Source organism: Chiloscyllium plagiosum, unplaced genomic scaffold (assembly GCF_037043375.1).
Source record: "Chiloscyllium plagiosum isolate Xiang-an unplaced genomic scaffold, Cpla_swu_hap1 HiC_scaffold_24, whole genome shotgun sequence".
In the NCBI taxonomy this organism is placed as follows: Eukaryota; Metazoa; Chordata; class Chondrichthyes; order Orectolobiformes; family Hemiscylliidae; genus Chiloscyllium; species Chiloscyllium plagiosum.
Genome location: NW_028270162.1, coordinates 61574563 through 61581179, shown reverse-complemented (window position 1 = coordinate 61581179; position 6617 = coordinate 61574563).

Genomic DNA, 6617 nt, shown 5'->3' with positions numbered 1-6617 from the left:
ACACTCCCAATTTTGAGTTACACAAACCAAACTTCCCTACTGAGATAATTGTGCTTTTCCTGAACTGCTACAGAAAATTTTCTTTCCAGGTTGCCCAGTCAGGTTTCCTTTTAAATACCATAGGGCAGCACAGTGACTCAGTGGTCAGCACTATTACCTCTCAGTAGTGACCCGGGTTCAATTTCAGTCACAGGCGACTGTCTGTGTGGAGTTCACACATTCTTTCAGTGTCTCTGTCCGTTTCCTCTGGGTTCTCTGGTTTCCTCCCACAGTCCAAAGATGTGCAGGTTAAATGGATTAGCCATTGGAAATGCAGGGATAGGGTAGGGACGTGGGCCTGGGTGGGATGCTCTTCGGAAGGTTGGTGTGGACTTGATGGGCTGAACGGCCTGCTTCCCCACTATAGGGATTCTATTCTATAAAATTTCAGTCTCTGAGTTTTTTAACTTAATTTATTCTGAGCGAGGGCGAAAGTAATGTCTTGCAGTGGTAACATATAGTAAACTCCACAGTATAAACAACTTTCTAATTCTCCAGAGATGCTGCCTGATCTGCTGAGTTTCTCCAGCAATCACTGTTTTTGTTCCATTAACACTCCATGGGTTTGCAGTCTTTTGCTCTCTGACACATAGTGAATTAGGTCAATAAGATCTTTAGACATAGGAAATGTAGACTATCAAGTCTGCTCTGCTATTCAATGAGATCATGACTGATAACCTTCAACTCCACTTTCCTCCCTTTACCCTATAACCTTTGATTCCCTTCCTGATTAAAAATCTACCTACCTCAGCCTTGATTTAACTTAACTATTCAGGATCAGCAGCTCTCTGGGATAAAGAATTCTTCAGGTTGACTACCCTCTGTGAGAAATGTGATGCTGGAAAAAACACAGCAGGCCAGGCAGCATCCAAGGAGCAGGAGAATCGACGTTTCGGGCATAAGCCCTTATGCCCAAAATGTCGATTCTCCTGCTCCTTGGATGCTGCCTGGCCTGCTGTGTTTTTCCAGCATCACATTTTTCAACTCTGGTCTCCAGCATCTATAGTCCTCACTTTCTCCTACCCTCTGTGAGAAGAAATTTCTCATTGCTGTATTAAATGGACGACCCCTTACTTTGAGATTATGCCCTTTGGTGTTCACCTCCAGCAATTTGTAATTTAAACTATAAAGAGGAACATTCTCCAGATGTATTTATCACTTATTGCACTCTCTGGAGAATTTCAGTCCTTATAGCAAACAGTCCACAGTTACTCCTTGCTCCTAGCAGGTTCTGGCATCCCTACTTAGCCAACTAGTAACTTTGAGTGACTGTCACTAGGCTCTTTTCTCAGTTTTACATCCGTTGTAAATGCTGGAACTAAATCTAGCTCAAGCGTTAAGGCCCGTTCTAATTTTCTTCTTCTTTGGCCATTGCAGAACAAACCTCCCAGAGGAGAGAAAGCTACAGGATGCATCTCTTTGACTATAAGCTGTTTCCCTCCCACATCCAGGGATTGTATATGAAAAACTAAAACAGCCTCTTCTCCCTGCTGACCAGAGAACTTGTGCTGTTTGTGATATTCAATGACTTGTAGCGAGATCTGTAACCTGGTCTCAAAAACGGCTTTATCTTTCCATCAAAAGTTGTAAGATCAGCAGCCTCAATTTCCAACTCCTTCAGAACTTGCTGCACCCTTTTCTCTCAGGTAAACCTGACTTTGTTATGAAACTATGCAATTGTTGTCTAGTGTGTCATCAGACACTTCCGCTTATCTTCCCTGGACCATGACTCCACCACAACAGGGTGTTGTTTCTAGGACTATCACTGATCTCATCTACTCTAGAGATCTCCCCTCCACAGATTTCCAACTCATAGCCTGCATGCTTACAGCCTGCTTCCACCACTTTTCTAAAATCCACAAATAGGACTGTCATGTCAGACTCATTGTTTCAAACTGGTTCTGCCTAAATTCCCTTTCTCCTTATCTTAACTCTACTTTTTCCACTTTGTCCATCTCTGCATACATGATTCTCTTCACACAAGTTGCTATTTTCTGGTCCTAGCCACCTCCTCTTCACCAAAGATGTGCAATCCCTCTATGTGTCCATTCTCCATCAGGATGGTACGAAGGGTCTCCACTTCATGTAAGATGGCAGTGGTGTCCGACGCTCCAGCCGGAGCTCGTCTCCTCCACCTGTTCTTTTTTTCTCCCACTCTTCCACGCTTTTCCGGCCTCTGGAGCAGGGTCTGTAGCGGGGTCTGGAGCGGGGTCTGTAGTTGGTGGCCCAAAGCGGGGATGCCAGTGACCAGGAGTGGGGACACCAGCAACTAGCAGCCCAAAGCAGAGACACAAGTGACCAAAGGCCCGGAGAGGGATGCCAGTGATGAGTGGGCTGAAGCAGGGATGCCAGTGACCAGCAGCCTGCTGTGGAGTATGGTATCCGTGGCCCAGTGTGGAGCGTGGCTGCAGCAGCCCAGTGCAGAGTCTGGCAGCAGCCAATGGTCAGACCACGTGGAGGCTCTATCCACTGGTCTGCTGCAGACAGGCTTTGGAGAGATTGCGGCTTTACTTTTTAACTTCCTTCTTGTTTTTCTGATCTATGGATATACTGCACGTAAAGTCAGAAGTCACACAACACCAGATTATAGTCCTGGTTTATGTGAAATCACAAGCTTTCGGAGCACTGCTCCTTTGTCAGGTTCGTCATTTCACTGTTGGACTATAACCAGGTGTTGCATGACTCCTGACTATGTCCACTCCAGTCCAACACAGGCACATCATATACTCTACATAAGTGTAATGTAACTTTTTTTCTTCATTTCTCTTATTCTGTAACTAAGGATGGTACCTAGGTACTCTATGACATCGGATTGCAGACAGTTACGCAGTAACTAAACTGTAACTGAAGAAGGTTTACCAGGCTGCTTCCAAAGATGGCGGGACTGATGTATGAGGAGAGATTGACTATGTTAGGATTTTTTTTGCTGGAGTTCAGATGAATGCGGGAGGATGTCACAGAGATTTATAAAACTCTAACAGGACCATACAGTTTAGATGGACGTTCTCAATAGTGGATGTGTCCAGAATCAGGGGTCAGGGATTGAGGGTTCAAGGTAAACCATTTAGGACGGAGATTAGGAGACATTTCTTCACCAAAGAGTGTTGAACCTGTGGAATTCATTACCACAAGAAGTAGTTGATGCCAAAACACTGAACGTATTCAAGAAGCATCTAGATATAGCACTTGGGCTGAATGGGATCAAAGATTATGGGGAGAAAGCAGGATTAACTCGGGATGAACTCGGATTTCACCAGTTTCCTCATTTCCCCTCCCCCCACCTTGTCTCAGTCAAATCCATCGAATTCAGCATCGCCTTCCTAACCTGCAATCTTCTTCCCGACCTCTCCACCCCCACCCCAGTCTGACCTATCACCCTCACCTTGACCTCTTTCCACCTATCACATTTCCGACGCCCCTCCCCCAAGTCCCTCCTCCCTACCTTTTATCTTAGCCTGCTGGACAAACTTTCCTCATTCCTGAAGATAGGCTTACGCCCGAAACGTCGATTCTCCTGTTCCCTGGATGCTGCCTGACCTGCTGCGCTTTTCCAGCAACACATTTTCAGCTCTGATCTCCAGCATCTGCAGACTTCACTTTCTCCAGAAAGCAGGATTAGGCTATTGAGTTAGACAATCAGCCATGATCGTGGTGAATGGTGGAGCAGGCTTGAAGGGTCAAATTGCCTCCTCCTGCTCCTCTCTTCTATGTTTCTAAGCTGCATCTTTGTACCTGAGATGGCGTAGTAAGTGGCGACTTATAAACTTTTCACTGTACTCATTTGAGTAGTACATGTGACAATAAAGCTAATTATTCACAAAGTTAATTCATTCACTTCTTCCTTGAATAGAGGTCTGAACATCCACCATCCCCGACTCCTTCACTTGGCTGAATTCGTTCTCACTTTCATCAATTTCTCCTTTAATTTGTTTTTCTCTCAGAAAAGGTGTGGCCAAGGATACCTCCGGTACATCACAGATGCCATCAGTGTTGTGTCCTGCTCTCATCCAGAACTGGAAAAAATAAATCAGTTTTGCTTTTAATGTCTATCCTTCTGTCACCTTCACGTGCTCCATGTCTGACTCTTCCCATTCCTACACCTTGACTACACATGCATATAGATGGTCACAGAAATCTGTGTGCTCACTAGTACAGACCTCATACCCCAGAACATGCCTCATCATGCCCTGCAGGTAGCTGCCAAAGCCTTCACCAATGGGTCCTTTCATGGATTAGCTGCAGATCTTGGTGTCATCTTGTAAATGGCAAAACCCTATTGCAGCTCACAGGTTACTGAGACCCCCTTTGCCAGAGCAGGCCAGCACACATACTTAACAACAGACTTTAATGATTAATTGTGTGCAGTTCTGCAATCCACATTGCAGGAGGCCTGTGTTTCCTCAGGATCGTTGTTTGGAATTACATGTAGGCCAGACCAGGTAAGGATGGCAGTTTCCTTCCCTAAATTAGTGAACCAGATGGGCTTTTAGGAGACTTATTTCTAGATTTTAGATTTAGTACTGGGTAACGAGCCTGGCCAGATGTTAGATTTGGAAGTAGGTGAGCACTTTGGAGACAGTGATCACAATTCTGTCAGGTTTACTTTGGTGATGGAAAAGGATAGGTATACTCCACCGAGCAAGAGTTACAGCTGGGGGAAGGGAAATTATGATGCAATTAGGAAAGATTTAGGAAGCGTAGAATGGGGAAGGAAACTGCAGGGGATGAGCACATTAAAAATGTGGAGTTTATTCAAAGATAAGCGCCTGTGTGTCCTGGATAAGTATGTATCTGTCAGGCAGGGAGGAAGATATAGAATGCCTGAGCCATGGTTTACTAAGGAAGTGGAATCCCTGGGCAAGAAGAAGAAGAAGGCTTATGTTAGGACAAAATGTGAAAACTCAGGGCGCTTGAGGGTTACAAGGAAGTCAGGAAAGACCTAAAAAGAGAGCTCAGAAGAGCCAGGAGGAGACATGAAAAGTTGTTGGCGGATAGGATCAGGGTTAACACTAAAGCTTTCCATGGTATGTCAGGAATAAAAGAATAACGAGAGTTAAATTAGGGGCAATCAAGGATAATAGTGGGAAGTTGTGTGTGGAGTCAGAGGAGATAGGGGAAGCACTAAATAAATTTTTTTCGACAGTGTTCACTATAGAAAATGAAAATGTTGGCGAAGAAGATACAGAGATACTTACATCTAGACTAGAAGAGATTGAGGTTCACAAGGAAGAGGTATTAGAAATCCTGCAGAGTGTGAAAATAGACAAGTCCCCTGGGCCGGATGGGATCTATCCTAGGATCCTCTGGGAAGCAAGGGAAGAGATTGCCGAGCATTTGGCATTGATCTTCAAATCATCATTGTCTACAGGAATAGTGCCTGAGGACTGGAGGATAGCAAATGTCTCTACTACCCTTGTTCAAAAAAGGATAGTAGAGACAACCCTGGTAATTACAGACCAGTGAGTCTCACTTCAGTTGTTGGTAAAGTGTTGGAAAAGTTATAAGAGATAGGATTTATAACCATCTAGAAAAGAATAATCTGATCAGGGACAGTCAGCACGGTTTTGTGAAGGGTAGGTCGTGCCTAACGAATCTTATTGAGTTTTTTGACAAAGTGACCAAACAGGTAGATGAGAGTAAACAGGTTGATGTGGTGTATATAGATTTCAGCAAAGCGTTTGATAAGGTTCCCCACAGTAGGCTATTATACAAAATGCAGAGGAATGGGATTGTGGGAAACATAGCAGTTTGGATCAGTAATTGGCTTGCTGAAAGAAAACAGAGGGTTGTAGTTGATGGAACATGTTCATCTTGGTGTCCAGTTACTAGCGGCGTACCGCAAGGGTCAGTGTTGGGTCCACTGCTGTTCGTCATTTTTATAAATGACCTGGATGAGGGCATAGAAGGGTGGGTTAGTAAATTTGCAGACGACACTAAGGTCGGTGGAGTTGTGGATAGTAACGAAGGATGTAGTAGGTTGCAGAGAGACATAGATAGAATGTAGAGCTGGGCTGAGAGGTGGCAAATGGAGTTTAATGTGGACAAGTGTGAGGTGATACACTTTGGACGGAGTAATCGGAATGCAAAGTACTGGGCTAATGGTAAGATTCTTGGGAGTGCAGATGAGCAGAGAGATCTCGGTGTCCATGTACACAGATCCTTGAAAGTTGCCACCCAGATTGACAGGGTTGTTAAGAAGGCATACAGTGTTTTGGCCTTTATTAATAGAGGGATTGAGTTCTGGAACCAGGAGGTAACGCTACAGCTGTACAAAACTCTGGTACGGCCACACTTGGAGTATTGTGTAAAGTTCTGGTCACCGCATTATAAGGATGTGGAAGCTTTGGAAAGGGTGCAGAGGAGATTTACTAGGATGTTTACTAGAAGGGCTTATGCCCGAAACGTCGATTCTCCTGTCCCCTGGATGCTGCCTGACCTGCTGCGCTTTTCCAGCAACACATTTTCAGCTCTGGTCTCCAGCATCTGCAGACCTCACTTTCTCCTCAAAGATTTCAACCTGATATGGAAGGAATGTCTTACGAGGAAAGGCTGAGGGCCTTGAGGCTGTTCTCGTGAGA